The sequence below is a fragment of the Python bivittatus genome, unplaced genomic scaffold (assembly GCF_059951505.1).
Source record: "Python bivittatus isolate LINGU-HERP-01145 unplaced genomic scaffold, Pbiv_v1 ctg000060_np1212, whole genome shotgun sequence".
Lineage (NCBI taxonomy): Eukaryota > Metazoa > Chordata > Lepidosauria > Squamata > Pythonidae > Python > Python bivittatus.
Genome location: NW_028277044.1, coordinates 7015535 through 7041476, shown reverse-complemented (window position 1 = coordinate 7041476; position 25942 = coordinate 7015535). Strand labels below are relative to the sequence as shown.

The following is a 25942-nucleotide window of genomic DNA, read 5'->3' as shown; positions in this document are numbered from 1 at the left end:
GTGTATAACTATTCCATATTCTCAATATGGCATGTCTAATAAAATGATTTTTGAAATCCACATTAATTTAACCTTATAGTAACATAAATATCCATGCCATCCAAACCTCAGGCCATTCTTGTTTCTCAGGAACATCAATTCTTTAATTCAGACCAAACAACAAGCAGCAAAATACAATTTCAAATCTGGTAAACCCAGTCCTCCTCTTTTCTTTGCATCTTGTAACCCTGTACATTTAATTCGTGTTTTTTCCCCCTTGTCATATAAATTTAAATATATCTTTTTGCATTGTTTAAATGGTGCATCAGTTGCCAAAACAGGTATTGTATGAAACAAAAACATCATTCTTGCCAAAACATTCATTTTTATCATAGAGATTCTCCCCAACAGTGACAGATTTAATTTCTCCCACCATAACATGTCCTTCTTAATTTCATTCCATGTCTTAACATCATTATTTTGAAGTAACATACAATTCATATTTGTCGTAATAATACCCAAATATTTACTTCTTTCTCAACCTTAAAACCAGTTTTCTCCATCAGTTCTATCAGTTTCTAATTTTATATTTTTGTTAACATCTTTGTCTTCTGATTATATACCTTAAAACCTGCTAACATACCAAAGTCCTTTAATGTTCCCATTAGTGTTACTACACCCTCTAGTGGATCTTCTAAAATTAACACCAAATTGTCCACACCTGCCCTTATCAGTTTCTTTTTTAATCTTAAATCCCTTGATTCTCTCATCTTGTCTTACATCTCTATTCAGTACCTCAAGAACTAAAATGAACAAAAGTGGAGGCAGTGGACATCCATGTCTTGTCCCTTTTTGAATCTCACAAGGTTTTGTTAGTTCTCCATTAACAATTAATTGTGTTTTCTGAGAAGTATCAATCTTACCCACTTAATAAAATCGTCTCCAAATTTCATAAGTTCCAGAACTCTAAACAAAAAATCCAGTTCAAATTGTCAAAGGCCTTCTCTGCATCTAAGAATATCAATGCAGCTTGTTTTTCAATATATTGCTCCAAGTATTCCAAAATATTCAGAACATTTGTAATATTATCTTGTAGTTGTCTTTTAGGTAAAAACTTGCATTGATCTTCATGAATAAAATTCTGTAAAATTATATTCAGTCTTTCAGCCAAAATCATGATAAACAGTTTGTAGTCATTATACAGTAAAGATATTGGTCAATAGTTTCTTGTTAAAATCAAATCCTGTCCCTCTTTAGGCATTAATGTCTATCCAACTATCAGGGATCTTTCCATTCTGTAGAATAATATTAATCATTTGTTGTAAAGATTGTAAAAGCTCATCTTTAAAACATTTATAGTAAGAGGCCAGCAGCCCATCTGGACCAGGTGCCTTTCCTGTTTTAGTCTCTTTGATAGCTTCACACCACTCCCTTATTGTTATAGGTCCAGTCAAAATTTATCTAAGATTGAACAACTCCACAAAAGGACAGCTCAGTTCCTTGAAAGTGTTTACGTTTTCCAAACATGTTGGACAGAATTTAAGGGGGGGGGGGAAAGGTGGGGGGAGAGGGAGAGGGAGGGGGAGAGGGAGAGGGAGATGGAGGGGGAGAGAGAGAGAGAGAGAGAGAGATTTTTAAAGAGGCCAGAAGATAGTAATTGTGTTGAATGCATTTATTAGAGAAGGTGTTAACTGCTGTTAGGCTTCATCAAGCCATAAGGAAAAAAATATCTAGGTAAACCTCTGTTATCTTTGTGTTCCAGAGAGATTGAGAGGGGGGGGGGAGGGAGGGAGGGAGGGAGAGAGAGAGAGATGACTATATGCACAGAGATGAAAAGATTTGACACTACACTTATGGAGGAATGGTTGGTGAAGTTGATGGATTTTGATGAAATGAATAAATTGACTTATTTGATTAAGGCACTATCTACATTTATTGGTGACTGGAAGCCTCTTGTGGACTTTTTGCATAAAAATAAAAAAAAAACATTGTGATTTATGGCTTTGATTATTAAACAGGATAGATTATAGAAAGAAGAATAATATGTAACATTAGAGAGAGAGGTTAAATATATATATTTTCATATAACTGCTGTGAAGACTATCAGAAGCCACTTCTTTGTATCTTTTTTCTTTCTTTTCTATTTTTCCTCATTTTTCTCTTTTCTTGCACTTTTTGCTTTTTCTTTGATTTCTTTCTTTTTCCTTTTTCTTTCTTCCTATATTATTTTGTGTTAGTTTTCATCTTATTGTTTAACAGTTTTAATAAAAATTGTATAAAAAAGAGACAGAGAGATAGAGAGCTGATAGGTAGGTAGGTAGGTAGGTAGGTAGGTAGGTAGGTAGGTAGGTGAAATGAGGGTAGGCTTACCCCATTTTCCATATTACCTGAGAAGGATTTGTTTGGAAAAACCAATATTTGTTTAAATATTTATTTCCATAATATTTAAACTACAATCCTGCCCACTTTACATTTAATTTGTGGAATCAAACACACAGGACACAAATGCAAAATAATCAAGGCGTCACTGCAGTGTTTATTAGGCAGTATGTACTGGAGGGGGACGCCACCAAGGGTTAGTGGGAGACAGTCCCCTGTAGGCAAAATGGATGCTCTGATATTTATACAGTTCTACAAGAAGGGAAGGGGAAAAAAATGCATACACATACATATTCATATGATGATACAGGCATACCTAAATAAGCAATACTTCTCAAGTTACTTTCTCCCCCTCTGTTATCTCCTATCTACAAGGAAAACAATAGTGCCACAGAGAAGAAGAAACAAATGAGTTCAAGGTGCCAACTGCCAGGAAGAAGGCATCCTCCCTTAAGTTGCTATGGGGATGTTTGTGATAAGAAGCTTACAACCAGCCTAATTCACACCAGTTTCAAGGATCCTGCACATTCCTTTATGTTTCAATTTTATTAAAGCAATCCCATTCATCTGAGGCCTCTAAAAACTTGCTTCTTGCACCCAAAGATATATTTTCCTCACAATTTAATTTTTGATGTCACTGAGATGAGTTCATCCTGTTCTTCTAAAAACAGCATCCATCTTACTCAACTATATTTAAGCATATGATTTAGCCTAACATCATAGTTTCATAAGAACAACTACAGTTATAGTAAGATGCTCACACATAGTTCTCTTCTTCTTCCTTATCTCTTTCCAAAAGCATCTGATTTATTTCTGCAGTTATTTTATATGAGAAATCAATAGAAAATATTCTGGTTCCTAGTTGCTTTGCAAGCTGAAATTGCATTATGTAGACTTATACATCAGAGAAACAAGAAACAGCAATAAAGATGAGTTTGGGAACCTGGTTATTTCATTTGCATTGTGATATTAGAGAAATGGAGTACCAGTAACAGACTCACTTGTTAATGTAATATATAAGAAGTATGAATTGTAATAAATATAACCCATTTGAGCTTTCAGAATGTTGTTAGGAGAGAAGAAATAATTTTCTATATTATTGTTTGGAACAATTGCATCTCCCCAATATATTACAGATCCCAATAAAAAGCTATCAGAAACAGCAAGGAACATCACCATTCATATTTTCTTTATTTAATAAAGTTAGTATATTCTGTTGCTCTTCTATGATTGCTTCTGTCATCTTTTACAACCTAGTCTATCCAGGAGATAATAGCATGTGCACTGATGAACTAATCATAGACTAGTTAGGTCAGTAAGCAACTATGTCTCCTTCCTTCCTTCCTTCCTTCCTTCCTTCCTTCCTTCCTTCCTTCCTTCCTTCCTTCCTTCCTTCCTTCCTTCCTTCCTTCCTTCCTTCCTTCCTTCCTTCCTTTCCTGTTGTCTCCCTAGCCATTTGCTGTAACCCATATTTTGCTTCATCCCACATCTGTCCTTGAATGAACTGGTTTAAGATACTCACTACTGCCTTTGATTTTTGATCCAAACCCATTTCACAATTATTTATAAAGAGGAATATCTGTTGGGAGGTATGAGATATAAAATGGACTAAAAAGCCAAGAAGAAGTGATGTCTATCACGTATCAGGACACACCCACAGATCCCTCTGCTGGAACTTAGCTAATATCCAGCTGTAACATAATGGCATTTTCAGAGGGACAGCCATATTAATCAAACAAAATTAATTTTGTTGCATATTGTTGCAACAAAACAACAAGACTTGTGACATTGTAAATAAACATACTTATTGTAGCACAAGTTTCTTTGGATGGCCATCCACTAAGGTAAGATTTAAAGCTTATACCATATATTTGAGAATGTCATTTCTTTTTCTTTTTCCTTATTAAACAAACATTTCTTTTCTTTAAAACTGAAGAAGAATGGTAAAAAAGTGCAGAAGTTTTTTTTTTTTTTTTAATTTAACAAGCTATGAGGTTTTTCTTATTTGAGTATTTACCATTTCCACTTTGTATGTTTATACACTGGATAAAACTGACATTGACTGTAACAGCTGTATAATTATTACCTTATCTAGGGATATAATTATATGATGTATCTAAATAAAAATTAATACAGTTCTTGCTAAAAAAAGAAAGTAAATATAATTTTAAGAATGAAAGACAAAAAGCAAATGAAGTAAATTAGAGAGGACATAAATAAGAATTATGTGCATTCCCTGAAAGCATTAAGAGATGTTTTATATTACTAAATGGTACTGCATGAATGATCTATCATTGATGTCTGCTTTGACTTCTATTTCCTGAAGAACCTTGCTTAAATTTCTCTTTCTAAAGATAACTTGAAGTGAAAATATTGTGCCTCCTCTACCAATTTTAAAGAATTTAAATACACATGCATGTCATTTAACATAAATGTCACAGAACCTTGCAGAGATGCCTTAGCACCTCTCAGTGCTTTGATGGAAAGGTAAAACACACCCACATGGGTGGGCACACAATAGAGGGTCAGATAATCTAAGGTGACCTTCAATACTCAAGTAGAACAAGCCTAAAGATAAAGTTGGGAAAATTCAAAGGCAAAAGAGCCTGCTTATTCAAACCCTCCATAGGCTTTTTTTTTTTTTTTCCCCCAGTGAAAAGAACTGAACTCATGGATTTTGTATGCTATTGGCTATATTATTCTCTTTGATCAAGACCTATGTAGGGACTAGGAGACTACATATTTGACCCTTCGGGTTTGTTTTGCCTTGTCGGCCAGAAAGGTCTGGCACATTGCATGCCTACCATTGAGAAGGTAATAAGTAGTAATATATGATTTCTAACTAGTCTTGCTTTGAAACACATTCCTGCCTTACACTCCCATTAAAAAAAAAGGTAGCCATTTATAATATCTTTTTTCTTTTAGCTGGAAAATAATCTAAACATAGCAAAAAGCACATCTCATTACATCTTTTACCCATTTCCTGTGTAAAATATCCTTCCTGAAATGGCCTCTTTCATATTTCTATCTAACATTTTCTCCTTTACGTTAATTCAAACTACAGGGCAAATAAGATAGTAATTTATACATTTAATTCCATTCAAGTTATAAATCTGACAACCTGAGGCTACCAGCGTTCCTGTGATATCTGTGTCAGCCTCAGTAACTATCTCAGTGGATCAGCATGAAAAGCCCATATTTTAGAATCTTCAAAGTAGAAACAGCTAACCCAACCTATAAGAGTATAGATCATAATCAACCTTTATGCAATATTAAGAATTAAGACTGGCCTCTTTATTTGTCACGATGTCACATATCACAGCATGAAAACAAAACTTTCATTACTGAATGTTTAATAATAAATTTGTTGCAGACTGTGCAGAAAATGTTGGATGGTCTCATTTTAGAATTGTGTCATAAGCAAGCTTGCATGCTTGAGGAAGGTAATAATTTTATGTGGGTCACTGTTACTGAAAATATCTATAATATCACAGTTGTTTTTTTTTTTTTAAGTGACATATATACTAGGTACAGCTGCTTGGTTTTCAGTCCTGGCCTCAATTATTATTCAGGAAGTCATGTAAAACAGTATTTCTTTTTGGGTGTTTCAAGCTTTACAACTGGTTCCAGATTTCTGATATGTTAGCCCCGGAGGGGGGAGGGAATCCTGATTTTGGGGTTGTTTTCCTTTTTTTTTTTTTTAAGCAAAATGCTGTCCCTATCCAGTTTCACATTTTAAATTCATGCACATCATAACACCATCATGATTATAAAAATAATCCTGATTAAGGATGATGTTGGGGAAATAAATGAATTCATTTCCTTTTGCAGCTAATTTCATTTTCTTGAAAATTGGCATGACCTGAAGTTTTATTTCTGAACTTTAAAAATAAAAAAGAACAGTCTTGTGGGATTCTGGCTTTAGGGGAACAAATGGTGAGAATGAAAGGTTTACTCTTCAGATCTGAATTAGAATATGACTCCTACATGCTTCCTCTATTCCAAAAGAAATAAGTAAATCAGAAGGGAAGCTGCATGGTATCTATTTAATTTATCCTAAAGTTCTAACTTTTGATTTGTAAATTAGACCACAAGGCGTAGATCATATTATCACTCTCAAAAAATTGTTTCAGCTTTATTAGTGGGGCTGCGGGGGGGAAATCATATAATTCTTTTCATGTATATTGGCTGCTGAAATGTAATTCGGAAAACCTTACTGAAGATACAGTATATTATACAAATTATAGGCTTATACACTAGTTGAGCAAATTGCATGCAGCCCGTAAAAGTCCTTTGGCCAGAATTCCCCAAACTCAGCTGCACAATTCCCATTACTGTGAAGCAAAACAAACAAACAAATGAAAACCCCAAAAGTAAAGCAAGATATGGAAACAGAGAGACACATAGGTACTGAACTGGTACTCTATGCCATTATGGAAATCAGGCTCAATTTCTGATGACTGTGTGAAAAGGTACTGTATATGTTGTTTTCTGTAACAATAGAGAATTGGTTCACCATTAATTTCTTGGAGAATGTTTTTGACTTCTCAGACTAATTGGAAACCTTGGGATTTCCTGGTTATCTCCCATCCAAGTAGTAGGTAGATCTGGCCCAACCTAGATTATTGATATCTGTCGAAGTTGGGTAGGTATTGCCACCTGCTATAACTAAAGTCCCCCTTGAGTGGCAGAGGACTTGTGGTGACAACATGGATATCTCCATGTTGCTTTCTTGACAACTCTAGGGCAGTAGTTTGCTATTCCTTTTTTCTGGGGTGTAAATGTAAATGTCTTTGTCTACTTACCTGACTACCTATCTTCCCAGTTTAATCCATAGTCTTGGGAATAGTCTCAAAGATAGGCAAATATTAGATAAGTTTTATTCTGCTTCATTTTTTCAACTTCAGACCAAGTCAACCAGCTGATAAAATCTGCAGTGACAAAACCCCAATTTTCTCCCATGCCAAATACATAAATTTCAAAACCCCAAACTTCTCCCATGCCAAATACATAAATGAAGTGGGGAAAATCCTGCCATCAACTGTCCACTTGCATAATTGCTTCATCTTCTCAAACATTACATGCATCACTGTATACCAAGAAAGTGCCCACCCTTGATTTACAAGTATGCTTATTGTTGTTCAGTCGTTAAGTCGTGTCCGACCCTTCGTGACCTCATGAACCATATTGCTCCAGGCCTTCCTGTCCTTCACTGCCTCCCTGAGTTTGCTCAGTTTCATGCTCATTGCTTCAGTGATGCTATCTAACCATCTCATCCTCTGCCGTCCTCTTCTCCTTTTGCCTTCAATCTTTCCCAGCATCAGGGTCTTTTCCAAAGACTCCTCTCTTCGCATTAGGTGACCAAAGTATCTGAGTTTGAGCTTCATTATCAGTCCTTCCAATGAGCAATCAGGGTTGATTTCCTTTAAGATTGACTGGTTTGACCTCCTAGCAGTCCAGGGGACTCTTAAGAGTCTTCTCCAGCACCACAGTTCAAAGGCATCAATTCTTTGGCGCTCAGCCTTCTTTATAGTCCAGCTCTCACAGCCATACATTACTACTGGAAAAACCATAGCTTTGACTATGCGGATCTTTGTTGGCAAGGTGACGTCTCTGCTTTTTAATATGCTATCTAGGTTTGCCATAGCTTTCCTCCCAAGGAGCAAGCGTCTTTTAATTTCATGGCTGCAGTCTCCGTCTGCGGTGATCTTGGAGCCCAAATAAATGGTGTGTTACTGCTTCCATTTCTACCCCATCTATTTGCCAGGAATTGATGGGTCCAGATGCCATGATCTTAGTTTTTTTAATGTTGAGTTTCAAGCCAGCTTTTGCACTCTCCTCTTTCACCCTCATCAAGAGGCTCTTTAGTTCTTCTTCACTTTCTGCCATTAGGGTGGTATCGTCCGCATATCTGAGGTTGTTGATGATTCTCCCTGCAATCTTAATTCCGGCTTGTGATTCTTCCAGCCTGGCATTTCTCATGATGTACTCTGCATATACTGTAGGTTAAATAAGCAGGGTGACAGTATACAGCCTTGTCATACTCCTTTCCCTATTATGAACCAATCTGTTGTTCCGTGACTGGTTCTAACTGTTGCTTCTTGGCCTGCATACAGATTTCTCAGGAGACAGGTAAGATGGTCTGGTACCCCCATCTCTTTAAGAATTTGCCACAGTTTGTTGTGATCCACACAATCAAAGGCTTTTGCATAGTCAGTGAAGCAGAAGTAGATGTTTTTCTGGAACTCTCGTCCTTTCTCCATGATCCAGCGAACGTTGGCAATTTGATCTCTAGTTCCTCTGCCTCTTTGAAACCCAGCTTGTATATCCGGTAGTTCTCGGTTCACGTACTGCTGAAGCCTAGCTTGTAGGATTTTGAGCATAACCTTGCTAGCATGTGAAATGAGTGCAATTGTGCGATAGTTTGATCATTCTTTGGCATTGCCCTTCTTTGGAATTGGAATGTAAACTGACCTTTTCCAATCCCGTGGCCACTGTTGCGTTTTCCAAACTTGCTGGCATATTGAGTGCAGCACTTTAACACCATCATCTTTTAGTATTTTAAATAACTCAGCTGGAATACTGTCATCTCCACTAGCTTTGTTGTTAGCAATGCTTCCTAAGGCCCACTTGACTTCACTCTCTAGGATGTCTGGCTCAAGGTCAGTGACCACACCAGCATGGACATCAGGGACATTAAGATCTTTCTTGTATAGTTCTTCTGTGTATTCTTGCCACCTCTTCTTAATCTCTTCTGCTTCTGTTAGGTCCCTGCCTTTTTTGTCCTTTATCATGCCCATCTTTGCACTAAACGTTCCTTTGATATCTCCAATTTTCTTGAAGAGATCTCTACTCTTCCCCATTCTGTTGTTTTCCTCAATTTCTTTGCATTGTTCATTTAAGAAGGCCTTCTTATCTCTCCTTGCTATTCTCTGGAAATCTGCATTCAGTTGCTTATATCTTTCCCTTTCACCCTTGCTTTTCACATTCCTTCTTTCCCCAGCTATTTGTAATGCCTCATCAGACAGCCATTTTGCTTTCTTGCATTTCTTTTTCCTTGGGATGGTTTTAGTTGCTGCCTCCTGTACAATGTTACAGACCTCCGTCCATAGTTCTTCAGGCACTCTGTCTACCAAATCTAATCCTTTAAATCTATTCATCACCTTCACTGTGTACTCACAAGGAATATGATCTAAGTCATACCTGAGTGGTCTAGTGATTTTCCCTACATTCTTCAATTTAAGCCTAAATTTTGCAGTAAGAAGCTCATGATCTGAGCCACAGTCAGCTCCTGGTCTTGTTTTTGCTGTCTGTATAGTGCTTCTCCATCTTTGGCTGCAAAGTTTGTAATCAATCTGGTTTCGGTATTGACCATCTGGTGATGTCCATGTGTAGAGTCATCTCTTGTGTTGTTGGAAAAGAGTGTTTGCTATGACTAGCTTGTTCTCTTGACAGAATTCTATTAGCCTTTGCCCTGCTTCATTTTGTGCTCCAAGGCCAAACTTGCCTGTTATTCTGATTACTCCTTGACTTCCTACTTTAGCATTCCAATCCCCTATGATGAAAAGGACATCTTTTTTTGGTGCTAGTTCTAGAAGGTGTTGTAGGTCTTCATAGAACCGGTCAACTTCAGCTTCTTCGGCATCAGTGGTTGGGGCATAGACTTGGATTACTGTGATGTTGAATGGTTTGCCTTGGATACGCACTGAGATCATTCTGTCATTTTTGAGGTTGTACCCCATTACTGCCTTTCCCACTCTCTTATTGACTATGAGTGCAACTCCATTTCTTCTAAGGGTTTCTTGGCCTTGGCCTGAATTAAATTCACCCATTCCCGTCCATTTCAATTTGCTGATTCCCAAGATGTCGACGTTCAATCTTGTCATCTCATGTTTGACCACATCCAGCTTGCCTTGGTTCATAGATCTTACATTCCAGGTACCTATACAATATTGTTCTTTACAGCATCGGACCTTCTTTTAGCTTCCAGATACATCCACAGCTGAACGTCCTTTTGGCTTTGGCCCAGCCGCTTCACTCTTTCTGGAGCTACTTGGAAATGCCCTCTGCTCTTCCCCAGTAGCATATTGGACACCTTCCGACCTGAGGGGCTCATCTTCCGGTGTCATATCTTTTAGCCTTTTAACATTGTCCATGGGGTTTTCTTGGCAAGGATACTGGAGTGGGTTGCCATTTCCTTCTCCAGTGGACCACATTTTGTCAGAACTCTGTCATGACCTGTCCGTCTTGGGTGGCCCTGCACGGTATAGCTCATGGCTTCACTGAGTTACGCAAGCCCCTTCGCCACGACAAGGCAGTGATCCATGAAGGGGAGGTATGCTTATATTGGTGGGAAAACAGTTTCATTGTCTTCCCCTGTTCTTTTCATTGAGAACTTTTGTGGGCACTTTTTGTGAAGATAAATAGAGGACACAGAGGGATCCCCACGAGTTATTGGTGAATTTTTACCAAGTCAATCTTTGATGATAATTAAGATGATATTTGAAATATAGTCAGATTATACTTTGATTATTCTAAATTTCCATCTCAACTTGTTCAGTAATTCTGGTACTTCCAACTCTTCCTGACTCACTGGTATCATTTCTCCAGAGTTATTTGTCAGTAATTTTTTATTTACTTTCTTGTAAACTCATGATTTTGTCATCAGAGGTAACATCTAGTCATCTTGTATTCTGCTAGCCTTTATTCACCATGTCAATCATCTAGTTTCTAGGCTGACTAGAGATCTGATAATCCTCTGATACAAGAGACCTATTCTAGTCCATTTTAGTTCACTGATTTCAATCTTAGTTAGGGACCATGGAGTCCTCGAGGTTCTCTGATCTTGGTAGTTTTCTTGCAAACATTTAGTTACTTGGCTAGGTAACATCTTCAGTGCTAGAATGGAGTGGGGTTTGCTCTCTGTTTATATACAGTGGCATGTCCTGACAGTGTTGGTGGGGGTGTTCCCCCCCCCAGTAGTTCCTTGTTTACTGCTTGATTGTATGTTTGGTGGGGAAAAAAAAGCACCCCCACCAACATTGGCAGGGCATGCCACTGTATATAAATAGAGAGCAAATCCCACTCCATTCTAGTACTGAAGATGTTACCTAGCTGGGTTACAAAATGTTTGCAAGAAAACTACCAAGCTCAGAGAACCCCAAGGACTCCACAGTTCAACCCTGAGCTACACCTATTCTTTTCTGTTTAGTTAGGGACCATTAACTGATTTCTTGATTTTTGTCTCTACTGTCACTTGTTCCTTAATTTTTGTTAACTAGCTGGAGGCAGCAGAAACAAAGGTAACCTGTTCATATCTCCACATGTCTCTCTGGCCATCTGCCACTTCTACTTTAATTGCAGGTTATGCTTTCAGTCTAGCTTGTTCCTGGTTCATGTCTCAGCTGTTTAGCCAGCTGCCAACATGCACAGCAAGGCCAGGTTCTTAGCAATAACCAATAGGTATCAATATTGGACTATATCCATTTTCTTTATTCCTTTTTCTTTGATATTCCAGTTGCATTTAGAAATGTAAAAGTTAGTGTTACTATCTGAGATAGTCTCATTTTTTCTCAGATTATTTAAATTGTTACTCAGTACCTAAAAAAAGAAAAACATACTACACTGTCTAATATATTTGACTGTTCAAAACAGGTCCATGAAATCTGACCTTTGTCTCAGGAGTGTAACAAGTATAGAATTGTCTTATGCAGCCAAAGAAACTCACCTGAGACATGCCAGAATTGTCATGTGGTTGTACTGTGAAATCCCAATTCTCTAGTACCAATCTATGTCTGCACAGTATACTATAAGATTTGTTGTTGTTGTTTAATCGTTAAGTCGTGTCCGACTCTTCGTGACCCCATGAACCATATTGCGCCAGGCCTTCCTGTCCTTCACTGCCTCCCTGAGTTTGCTCAGTTTCATGCTCATTGCTTCAGTGATGCTATCTAACCATCTCATCCTCTGCCGTCCTCTTCTCCTTTTGCCTTCAATCTTTCCCAGCATCAGGGTCTTCTCCAAAGAGATCTCTCTTCGCATTAGGTGACCAAAATATCTGAGCTTGAGCTTCATTATCGATCCTTCCAATGAGCAATCAGGGTTGATTTCCTTTAAGATTGACTGGTTTGACCTCCTAGCAGTCCAGGGGACTCTCAAGAGTCTTCTCCAGCACCACAGTTCAAAGGCATCAATTCTTCGGCGCTCGGCCTTTTTATGGTCCAGCTCTCACAGCCATACATTACTACTGGAAAAACCATAGCTTTGACTATGCGGATCTTTGTTGGCAAGGTGACGTCTCTGCTTTTTAATATGCTATCTAGGCTTGCCATAGCTTTCCTCCCAAGGAGCAAGCGTCTTTTAATTTCATGGCTGCAGTCTCCGTCTGCAGTGATCTTGGAGCCCAAATAAATGAACTCTGTTACTGCTTCCATTTCTACCCCTTCTATTTGCCAGGAATTGATGGGTCCAGATGCCATGATCTTAGTTTTTTTAATGTTGAGTTTCAAGCCAGCTTTTGCACTCTCCTCTTTCACCCTCATCAAGAGACTCTTTAGTTCTTCTTCACTTTCTGCCATTAGGGAGGTATCGTCTGCATATCTGAGGTTGTTGATGATTCTCCCTGCAATCTTAATTCCGGCTTGTGATTCTTCCAGCCTGGCATTTCTCATGATGTACTCTGCATATAGGTTAAATAAGCAGGGTGACAGTATACAGCCTTGTCGTACACCTTTCCCTATTTTGAACCAATTGGTTGTTCCATGACCGGTTCTAACTGTTGCTTTTTGGCCCGCATACAGATTTCTCAGGAGACAGGTAAGGTGGTCTGGTACTCCCATCTCTTTAAGAATTTGCCACAGTTTGTTGTGATCCACACAATCAAAGGCTTTTGCATAGTCAATGAAGCAGAAGTAGATATTTTTGCTGCCTCCTGTACAATGTTACGGACCTCCGTCCATAGTTCTTCAGGCACTCTGTCTACCAAATCTAATCCTCTAAATCTATTCATCACCTTCACTGTGAACTCACAAGGAATATGATCTAAGTCATACCTGAGTGGTCTAGTGGTTTTCCCTACATTCTTCAATTTAAGCCTAAATTTTGCAGTAAGAAGCTCATGATCTGAGCCACAGTCAGCTCCTGGTCTTGTTTTTGCTGTCTGTATAGAGCTTTTCCATCTTTGGCTGCAAAGTATATAATCAATCTGGTTTCGGTATTGACCATCTGGTGATGTCCATGTGTAGAGTCGTCTCTTGTGTTGTTGGAAAAGAGTGTTTGCTATGACTAGCTTGTTCTCTTGACAGAACTCTATTAGCCTTTGCCCTGCTTCATTTTGTACTCCAAGGCCAAACTTGCCTGTTATTCCGATTACTCCTTGACTTCCTCCTTTAGCATTCCAATCCCCTATGATGAAAAGGACATCTTTTTGGTGCTAGTTCTAGAAGGTGTTGTAGGTCTTCATAGAAGCGGTCAACTTCAGCTTCTTCAGCATCAGTGGTTGGGGCATAGACTTGGATGACTGTGATATTGAATGGTTTGCCTTGGATACGCACTGAGATCATTCTGTTGTTTTTGAGGTTGTACCCCATTACTGCCTTTCCCACTCTCTTATTGACTATGAGTGCAACTCCATTTCTTCTAAGGGTTTCTTGCCCACAGTAGTAGATATAATGGTCACCCGAATTAAATTCACCCATTCCCGTCCATTTCAGTTCGCTGATTCCCAAGATGTCGATGTTCAATCTTGTCATCTCATGTTTGACCACATCCAGCTTGCCTTGGTTCATAGATCTTACATTCCAGGTACTTATACAATATTGTTCTTTACAGCATCGGACCTTCTTTTCGCTTCCAGATACATCCACAGCTGAACGTCCTTTCGGCTTTGGCCCAGCCGCTTCACTCTTTCTGGAGCTACTTGGAATTGCCCTCCGCTCTTCCCCAGTAGCATATTGGACACCTTCCGACCTGAGGGGCTCATCTTCCGGCGTCATATCTTTTAGCCTTTTAACATTGTCCATGGGGTTTTCTTGGCAAGGATACTGGAGTGGGTTGCCATTTCCTTCTCCAGTGGACCACATTTTGTCAGAACTCTCTGTCATGACCTGTCCGTCTTGGGTGGCCCTGCACGGTATAGCTCATGGCTTCACTGAGTTACGCGAGCCCCTTCGCCACGACAAGGCAGTGATCCATGAAGGGGACTATAAGATTTACTCACTGCTATAGTAAAACTAATACTTCTTTATGGATACATTTTCTTTTTTAAGATTAAAAGTGTAAAAAAAACCCAGTATGAATTGCAAATAGCTTTTAAACATTTTGACTTTGAATGATGAGTTCTGTTTGTTAATGGTAGGTGCTTCACCTTGCCCTATGGCACCAAACACTTCCAATCACTTGGATTTTAGATTCAAAATCAAGTTTGAGATGAACTGTCACAATTTCTGATCTATACTGACAGCAACAGAACATTATATAAATATGTTCATTTATGCTGTTGAAGAAACATTTGTGAATGTGATGATGCGTAACTGCTAGGGTACCAGTTTACATACAGTGAAATTAAATTAAATTATAAGCAATAATGAAAAGATCAATGAAAGGAAGATTAAGAGGAAATTAGACACACACAAACACTCTAGCTAGCTAGCTAGCTATCTGAAAAAAAGCTAAATAGATCCTAGTTATAATCAAGATGCATGTAGTTTCATACACTCCCATGGAAATAAATGACTGACAAAACATAAGTTTTAAATATTGCATGCAGTAAACTGGCTTTTTCTTTCACTATATAGTTCGCTTATTCAGTAAATACTAAAGAAGTTATGGGGCATTAGACTTTCATTTTACACATGCAGAATATTTTATTTTGCTTCTAAGGTCAAGTATTAGTAGACCAAGATAAATCCACTCTACTGTTCACTTTTAAGGACAGTTTTCTTACCTGGCAAGTTTCTGGTCTGATATGATTATGATTATTTAAAATACATAATCCATACGTGCTTTGCCATTAGATTTCATGGACTATTTTTTTGCATAAAACATTTTTGAACTTAAAGAGAAACATTTATTTCAAAATTATTCTTTTTTTAAACTCACTTTTAGCACAGAACAAAAATCAAAACTGGATATTTAGATTATTCTTGATAAGGCAAAGAGTTACAAAAATGTCATAGATTTACCAATGTTGGAGATAGAAGACATTTCTCAGATTACTGGACCAGATCTTGACCCAGTGCTAATTAAATGCAGTTTTGTCTATTACTCTCTCCATGAGGGGTACCTTAATATTAATTCAGGTTACAGAGGCATGGGACAGATATTGAAGCTACTAAGAATCTATACTTGATATGGTCAATAGACTAAATCAATAAAGTTGATTGATTGATTGATTGATTGATACTAAGAATCCAGGAATTATCATCACCATCACCATCACCATCACCACCATCACCATCTTGTATGCTCCCCAACTCTCAATGATTCTAAATATTTCTTGTTCAGTGTTCATGAATAATTTGAATACTACAATGAAAGGAAAGTTTGTGTTAAAACTCTACTTTGCTAATTATAGGCTCTGTTGTTAGTATGGCAGTGTTGAATGCCTGTTGCTGGGTTTGGGTAGATAGGACAGTATAGGAGTTTCATACACACACATACACACACACACACACGTTTAACTTTGCTGGTTAGCCATTGCTCTTCCCAAGATAGCAGGACTGATTTTGGACATCATCTTCAATCATCCTAGGTTCTTGGAACACTTCAACATCCATGCTGAGCTTGCACAGTCAAAAATATCCCTTGATCTGTCTCAACTAATATTTTGCTCCACATGTAGATCAGGATACATACTAGCTTTAGTTTCTCTTCAAGTACAACTGGTGACTTGGGTATGGGGAGCATCTATCAAAAATAGATAACTCTCTGAACAGATTTAGATGGGTGGCTAGCACTAATTTCTGTGAGTGTCAAGCACTGGTTAAAAATTGTCCTGTCCAGGTATCTGATGATATCAAAGGGCTCCTTGCACTCAGATTTTCTTTTTTTTTTTTTCTTTTTCTGTAAATAATACCATTAAAGCCCTAGCTAGTCTATGGATTACAGAGACAGTCAGGGCAGGTGACACTATTGCTCATAAGCTACAGTACCTCTTCATTCCCACAGAGAAAAAATAGACATTTCTTTAGTAGGAGTGGAAAGTGTTGAAGCAGACAGGACAACAGCTTTACCTCAAGTGCAGAAAGCTTCAGGATGAATCAGACTGAGCATATATTAGGCCCATGTGGGGTCCCACTCTGTGGCTCATTTCTGTTTCCATTGCAACCTACAAAACAGGTCAGTGTTGCTTTTCCACATTGTGTGACTCCTCCTTCACCAAATACTGAAGGAGGGGTCCAGAAAAGTAAGTTGTTCACTGTGAGTTATTTTTTTTCCCCTCCCATTGTTCAACCTCTATATCTACATGAAATTGTCGTGGAATTCATTGAGAGCTTTGGAGTGAGTACTATCAATATACTGACATCACTCAGCTATCTCATTCCAAGGAAATAATAATAGTCTTGAATGTTGCCTAAATTCAATAATAGGATAAAGGCAAACAATCTGAAATTCCATCTGGACAAATGGGAGTGCTATTAGTAAATGGAAACTAGACTCAAGGAATGAGATGCAGTTGGTTTTGGTTGATATTGCATTCCTCCTGAAGGAGAGGTCCACAATGTGGGAGTACTCCTTAATTCACAGCTGTTTATGTCTGGAGATGTGTGGTTACCATTATGCCTAGATTGCCAGCTGCAATGGTTCCTAATCCAGTTGGATTCAATAGCTATTATCTACACCTTAGTCACATCCCATCTACCCTACTGTTCTTCAATATTCTTGAAAATGGTCTGGAGGTCACAGCTGGTATAAAATACAGCTGTTGACTATAACAATACATCAGGATCCTATCTTGAAAAGTCCACACTAGTTGCTTCCCAGACAGAATGTAAGGTGTTGGTGTGACTCTTTAAATTCTTAAATGCTTTAGAACTTGACTACCTGAAGAATAGTGTCTCCAATAATGAACTTATCTGAAGTACAGACCCTTTTCAATATGCTTCTGCTTTCAGATATCCAACTCTTAAAACTTGCAAAAGGAGACTTTCTCCTGCATTACTCTCTATCTATGGCATGTTGCCCCTCAGAAACTCTATTTGTCCTCTACTCTCTGTCCCATTACAAAATTAGTAAACAGCATCTCTTTCGACAGGCCTTTAAACAACATTACTTTATTGTTTGTATTTTAATTTGTTTTTATCTTTAATATGTTTTGTGCTGATTTAAATAATAAATCACAATACATGTTCAATTTGAATGTTCAGTTGCCCTATAAATTAAGTAAATGGTGTGTGTCTTGGTGTGTGTGTGTGTGTTGGGTGTGTGTGTGTTAGTGTGTGTGTGTTAGTGTGTGTGTCTAGGTATGTATGTATATGTTTCCCAGGTAAGAGCTAGGTTAAAGAACAACCACAGAAAAAGAATATCCAAACTTTCATACACTAATGAAGCCATGATTTAATGGATGAGACCAACATTCTGATATTTTGCAAATAGTATTGTCTGGATATAGGATTGCTTATTAGAGTCTTCTGAACTTCTGAAAAAGAGATCATTTACTTCCCTTGCCATCTGATGCATATGCCAGAGACAGAACTTTCCATTTTTTTTTTTTTTTTTGTATGCAAACTATGTTGTGTGCCATTGATCTGGTATTTTCCCTAAAAGAGGTTGGTATTAATCAAACCAGTTCAGGTCTAAAAGTTTTCAGGATGACCACTTGCTAAAAAGAAGTATTGAACTTGATAGTTTATTCATCTGTGTTTATCAAATAGTTTGAACCAGATGTTTTAAGTTCCAGGTAGAAGGCCATAAATGGCAGAGGAATAACAGTACTTGTGGAGATTAAGAGTTACATAACTCTGTCTTATAATAAAGCTCAGGATAATCTGATTTGAATGCTTGTTCCAAATATATACTGCTTCATCTCAAATTACTTGCTAGATCTAGAAGCCAAGTCAATGCAAAAATGCATTACTTGTACAGAAATCTGCATGGAAACTACAATGTGCATTACAGTGGTGAAGCATAAGATACATTCTTCCCCATACACACTTCATGACATAATCTTCTAGTGCAAGAACTCAATTTGTAATGTGCATCTCCAAATCCTATTTTAGATTGGGTACAAGTTCCTAGTACAACCCTATACTCAGTGTGAACCTGCCAAGAAACAAAAGACATTAAAGGTGGAGTCCTTGGGGTTCTCTGAGCTTGGTTCTTTTCTTGCAAACATTTCATTACCCAGCTAGGTAACATCTTCAGTGCTAAAATGGGATGGGGTTTGCTCTCTATTTATGTGCTGTGGCCTGCCTTGCCAGTGCTGGTGAGGGTGGGGTTTTTTGTTTTTTGTTTTTTGCTCCTCTGGTAGTTCTTTGATTGGCATGTTTGCTAAACTTGTAATGCAGGTTTAGTAACGTTTCCTTCCTTCCTTCCTTCCTTCCTTCCTTCCTTCCTTCCTTCCTTCCTTCCTTCCTTCCTTCCTTCCTTCCTTCCTTCCTTCCTTCCTTCCTTCGTCATTGTATTGGCATTCAGGTTTATCTCATTATTACAGATTATAGCAGTGTAATTTGTCCTAGTAATCAAGTCTGACTTTATTATACTGCTAAACTCTAGATTTATTGTATATCTTGACAAAAGATTCAGCAGTCTGTTTGTTTTTAATATTCATAAGTTTTCTTTTTCTTTTGAAAAAAATAATTTCCTTAAATAACTGAACAAATAAATGGGAGGATTTTAAAATGGAATGCAGATTTTTCCAAAGCATACTTTAACTAGCATCTTCCTTAACTTTTAAGGGAGTGGAAGGGGAAACAAAGCTTTGTTGGTATTTCTGGTATGCTGCAATGGCACAGATTCTTTGGTTAAACTCCAGCCTTCCTATAATTTTCTTAGAATATCTGGTAGCAAAATCTTTTGATCTTGTTCTGCTAAGGAAGGCTCAAATATAGGATCTTAGAAATGGATTGTTCTGAGCACAATGTCTATGGCTCTAATTTAAGATGTGTTGAAGCATTAATCTGAAGACCTCCAAACATTGCTCCCCACACTATTTGTTTAAAATGTTGGTCTGCAATGCAGTATTCTGTGTATTGGTACAGTACCTTAGAAAAGAAATTGAATTATAATTATATAAAATTGATTAGTTCTTCTGGGTAAAATGTCTATAACTTTATGGCTGCTATGGTTATGCAACAATCAAGGGAACTCTAGTGGGATGATCATATTTTGTTGTGATTGCTATATTCTGGTGATAATGATTGTGAGAACTGTTTTGTGAACTGTTTTATACAAACTGTCCTCCTCTATTAACTGGACATGCTGAAATGAAATGAATCCCTGCAGAATGGAAGTATGAAGAAGGTTAATACAGAGACTACATTAAAAAGGGGAGCAGTGCTGTCCCTTTCAGAGTGATGGAAGTGATATTGCAACGTTGTGATGCATGGAGAAAAGGGGTGAAGTTTGCATTGTGATGCTGTAATCTCCCTAATGTCAGTTTGTCTTCCTCCATGGATGCCACTGAAAAAGGCTTAGGTGACTTTTAATGTTTTCAGTCCCAGAGATGTCATTTTATACCGCTTGTGAATAACACATAGGTATACATGGCATGTGCATAAATTAACCTAGATGCACAGCCCCTACTCCTAATGATGGGGAAAAGTGCATTTGCACTGCTTCATCTAGTATAATATAACAGCCTGCCAAACACCAATATAGCTCTACAGCTTCAAAAGTTTGAAGTCTATTTCTTATAATCCATCAGACAAACTAATCAGCAGGCTTCTCTAAGCTCAAGCCAGGTGAGAGACAAAGAGGAAGATGCTACAGCAGGAAGAAAGACTTCTGGTAGTTGCATGTGACTCAGGGACGGATTACTAAAGCTTTCTACCTATTTTACTTATTGGGCCATCTTACTTCAGTCTGGTGGGATTTGTTTAGCATGAGGAATTATTTAAAAAAACTCTTTCCAGTTTTAATTTACTCAGCTTCTGTTGAAAAATACTCACCTGTACCAAGATTACCTGAGTCATGAGGTGGTAAAGTGAGTATAGAGGATGGCCATGAAGGAAAGAGAGAAGATCCTTTGCCAAGGGAACAATAAGATAAATGAGGCTTGACCCCCTCTCCTCCACCTTAATTCACTCAAAGCTAAAAGAAGGAGAAAGGGAAGCACATTCAGACTTGCAAGAATGATGTCAGCTTGATAAGGTAGACCAGACTAAAAAACACACACCATGTAGACCTAAAGCTATTTTTCGTAGAACAGTTATAATAACATAATCTTGCAAGCCCGAATGAGCTTCTATTCCTCCCCCTTTTAGCTTCAGGGAGGTGGGGATTGCCTAAGGCATTTTTGTAAACCACTTTCTTGATCTTGGATCAAACCTCATTTATCTGATTTTTGCCTTGACAACAGATCTTCCCTCTCTCCTTCAAGGCCATCCTTAATTCTCACTACAGAGGGACCCATTTATATTGACATGGGAAATTATAGTTGTTGCCTGTTAGTTATCCATGGTGGTAGGAGTTATCTCTGATATATACATTTGATACTTTCATTGGTATCCAAATGGATTGAGAACTTTTTGGAGCCCAACATATTCTGGGGATACTGAAGGAAGGCTACTAGTACTGTATTAGCCTATAGTACTGCCTATAGTGTGGAAGTACAATGAGAACAAATGGACATTTTGATTGTATATACAAGATTTCTGGAAGGAAATTCAAGTCCTAGTACATTTGTGGAAACCAAATGAGCAGAATAGACACCTGTCATAACACTTTGATATACAAATAGTGGTACACATAAAAGACAAGCACATCTTTGATCACACCCATCTTTTTTTACCATATCCTGAGGACACACCTGCTTTGGCACCAGCCAGAAGCACAACATGAATCATTTTCTTTTCTTAAACTTTACTGGAAATAGAGTCTAATTCTGTTAAGTTTCTAAGCACAGAGTACAATTTGGGACACTATTCTACTCTGTGGTGAAAGGATATATTGCAGTGAAAGGTAATTTGTTTAAATGTCCTATATTATGAAAAGAAAAGAAAAACTGCTTCTTTATTACATTTATTTTACACTGTCAGCTTTTTTTCCCCCAAAAATATAAAGTTTCATAAAAGTTATCATCTTGTGGATGGGAAAACATTTCAACCTTAGGCAGCAATTTTTATTTGTTTATTTTAATCTTAGCTGATAAAGTTTTTTTTTTTATAATAATAACCTCTGTAATAACCTCTATGGTTATAATCTGGAGTTCTAAACTAAATAATTAATCAGTATGTAGATTACCATGAAGTACAAGCCTGCACATGTTTTCTTAAGAATGAAAATCCCAATATGTTCTGTGAGATTACTGTTAGGAAAGTAAGCATAGGATTGTAACTGAAGCTACAGTTAGTTTCCTTGCATCATCTTTGTTGTATTTCAGCCACAGATGAAATAAATAGTTGATGTCTAACCCACAGATTCTGCTGAAGGTGTAGCTATGTTCAATTTTAATTACAGGCACTATCACAGTAGGTGGCACCACCTAGTGACCTTGGTTGATCTCAGGGTCAAGTTTGATTAATACTTCAATGGGAAACTACCAAGAAATCCCAGGATGGTAGGCTAGAAAGTAAAGTAAAGTAAAGTAAAGTAAAGTAAAGTAAAGTAAAGTAAAGTAAAGTAAAGTAAAGTAAAGTAAAGTAAAGTAAAGTAAAAGTACATCTCTGGGAAGTGAGATCCTTGAGGGAATCTTTCATTACTTATAAGCATTGGGATAACTGGTTTGGAGGCTGTAGCATTTTCTTTCTCAAAACTGCCCTCTATTTATCTTGAGTTTTAAAAAGAAATAGCTACTGTGTCATATCTTCTATGTGGATAACAACTGAAGTCCTCACACTTGTAATCATTTTTATTTAATGAAGGCACAGCTGCAGATAGCATTTTCAGTGTAACACGTAGTTGGATCTTGAGATCGTACACTTACGATTAACTTTTCAGGGTCTCCTAAAGAATGTTATGCAGAACTCATCCATGTGATATCTCCCAGCTCCAGTCAAAGAAAAGAATGACATGAACCTTGTTGTACATGGTTGCTGTTTTAGTTGTTTCAATGTAATCTGCATTTCATAATGGTCAAACTCCTTATTGAAACAGAGAACAATGGATCACGTGTTGTTTGGGAAACTTTCTACTGACACTTTTTTCTTCACTATTTGAGATTAAGTTTAACAGACTGTTTTTCTGGAGAAGTGATCATCCAATGATGTATTATTCTGATTCTGTGTTTTCTGAATATCCAATTCTTGGATTTGCAACTTCCTTCCCTTTTTACAAGTGGTAGTCAATCATATTGTACGTTTTGCAGATAGAGAGGAATTTTGGAACACATCTGAGAGTTGAACACGTAACATCATGAAGTAGGTGTAATTTTTTACATGGTATAGCTTTCCCTGGCCAGCATATCTTAAAACCTTAGTCAGCAATATGTTCCTGTTATGCCATTAAATGATGACCAAGGACAAGTTTTTAAAGTTTACTGTTCAATTAAAAATACCCCACATGTTTTGTGCTAGAAACACTCATAAGATATTTGTGCTCTCACTCTCTCTCTCTCTCTCTCTCTCTCTCTCTCTCTCTCTATATATATATATATATATATATATATCACAATTTTAATGATATTAAAATGTTTGTTTGTTTGTTTGTTTATTTTTCCTTGAAGGTGCATGCAGCACTGGACAGGTTTGTAAATTTGGGAATAGGAGGGAAAAGGAAGATATGCATGGAGTGTAATGGGAGAGAAGGTGGTGGGTCTAAGGGAATAAAGGACACCTGGGAGGCAGTGGACTTTGCAAATAGAGGTAGAAAAATGACCTACAGAGAATCCCTGTCAACTTCTGTGTTTTCCTCACACATATCCTCTCTTTCCAGGATCCACAGCCCCTGGAACAGAGAGTAGTAAGATGGAAAGACACCTGTGCTGTCTTGCACAAGGTAACAATATCCCATGCAGGAGTGGGGAGAGGTAAGAAGTGTTAAATGCACTGGAGAACAAGAATTATGCATGTTGGTTCTTCTTCTCCTTTCCTGGTTATGTACTAGAATCATCATTTGAATTTGGGCATCTAATCTTAATTTTATTTCAGCTTTTGGCATGCCTTGATTTTACCACATTCTGACAATGAGCCATCCTACACAAAGTCCAAATCCTGGGAAAACTGATAGTGTGTCCACTTGAAGTTGGATTGCTGCCAAGCCTTCCCAGCCTGCCTGGGCAGGCTGTCAGGGGGACTAAGTTCTGATAGGACAAGCTTTTTGCACACAAAGTAAATGAGATATGGGATTGGATGCTAAATAATAGTTGGCATGCCACTGAGTATCGTTTTAGACAGTCATGGAAGTACAACATCTGGGAAGCCCTAGAGTGGTGTGTGTATATGCACATGCACATGCATCAATTGGAAAAAGATGGCTTTTAAAAAGGATTGCACCCACTTCATGCCAAATGGTTGATGGAAATTTTGCTTATTGCATCAATAAGAATGAAATCAATCTGTAATCCTTCTCCTGAAATCTATGTAAGAGATTGTTCAGGCCACTTGGAAGGACATATTATTTTCCCTGCTGTTTGAGAAGAAAAGCAGAGAGGGATAGAAAACGGGGGAAAGGAGTCTGAGAAAATAGGCTGTAGGAATTATTTTGAAAACATTTCCTACTAACTGCCTATCAGCTATGCTTTTCGCCCCAAACCCTAGCTTAGGAAATATATTTCTTTGCTGAATGTTGATATTTGTTTTACTTATTTATTCCATTTATATACTGCCTAATCAAATATAGTCTTGTGATAGTTTACAGTAACAATCAACAATTTTTTTTTTTTAGATCTGCAGTAGACAATCAACAATATAAAACAGAAAAAAGTAAAAAAATAGAATGACAAACTAATGTGGAGATGGAGCAAACCTAACCAATTAACAATAATAAATATTCATACTGCTGCTGCTGCTGCTGCTGCTGCTGCTGCTGCTGCTGCTGCTGCTGCTGCTGCTAAAGATGACAACAATACTTCCTCCCCACCCCTAAGTAATACTCACTCTTTCAGGAGAAACTGTCTGGAATGGCAACTTTCAAGCATTTAAAGAGAACCAGGCTCACCTAGCCGTGGAGAATTAGAGGACCTTAATGCAATAAGACCAAACACTTCCACAGAACCATGTTCCATTAAAAATTCTGAGCAAAATGTACATATTTTAGAAACTAAGTAAATAGTTTTTTACAGGCCGACTTTGCAAACTTATACCCATTTGTCTGGGAATAAAACCACTAAATTAAATGGGAATGACTAAACCAATGTTCACAATTTCTACTGTCAAGGTGTTTTTGACTGTATGGATACCCAGTGAGGTTCCAAAATGGAAAAGACTAGATTAGGTATTTATCATTTTTCCCTGTTAGACCAATCTGAATTTACTAAAATACCCTCTAGACTATGACATCCTTTCTAACAACATATCATTTTTTAAAAAAGCTTAGTGAAAGTTATAGTAAAGTAAAATATAATCCCCTCAAAAGGGGTACTTAAAGTAAATCACAAATAAGTACATCATACATGTTGACTAATAATTAATCAAAACAACAAAGGGCTTCCAACTGTATTACTTTAAAAATAAAAGAACAGCTTTATTTGATGTTTTATAAGAAGCAAATATTCTATTAAAGTAATTTTTAGTCTCCTTATGGCTGAGTTGAGCACACATCAGTGAGTTTCAAATCTGCTAAAGCATTCATCAGATCATCAAGAGTCCTCAGCTACAACAGAGATGTCAGCAGGAGATATGTAAGAACAATTTATGATTTTGGCAACTGGAAAAGTAATACATTAAGATTCATTGGTAGGTAATATAAATAGCCTTGATGATGATTCATGAGTGCATGCACCATTTAAATGAATGCAACCATATATCTAAGTGCAGGTGAATATTTCGATTCTCTGACAGTAACAGTGTCAGAGAAGTCATTGTGGATCACAGTTGCAGAAAAGGTAACCTTAATTATATGTATTGCTTGTATTTTAAAAAGAGAAACTTTACTGTCCCTCAAATTCTTCTCTTACATCATTGCCCGAGAAAGACTAGAAGCTCTGGAGTTCGTTCTTTTCCCAAGGCGTATGACAAATATCCGATATTCTATTTCATCTGGTGAGAGTATGAAATTAATATTGAAGTATCACAGTTTCTTGATTTTTTAATATTTTTTTTATTAACAACATACATATATATGGTAATGCATGCATGTCTGTTCCAGAAAATACACCATTCAGGGAATGTATTTTCTTTAAAAAAGCACCAAATGTTCTGATCTATGAGATTTATACTCTCACCAACCCTGAAACTGTAGTTTGAACATGCATCAAACCTCAATAAAAATCAGGAATCCTTGAAGAAAGACATAGGAAATGGCATGTTATTTGGTTCTGACAATATTA

General features: G+C 37.4%; 1 long non-coding RNA gene across 1 annotated transcript in view; it reads left to right on the top strand.

The window, feature by feature from the left end:
- LOC148216423 (uncharacterized) overlaps positions 1 to 25942 on the top strand; it is a 128583-nt gene that overhangs the window by 76132 nt on the left and 26509 nt on the right. Inside the window, exon 3 of the long non-coding RNA XR_015795423.1 lies at positions 23389 to 23482. This is a non-coding gene — a long non-coding RNA (uncharacterized LOC148216423). The remainder of the gene's footprint in view (positions 1 to 23388; positions 23483 to 25942) is intronic.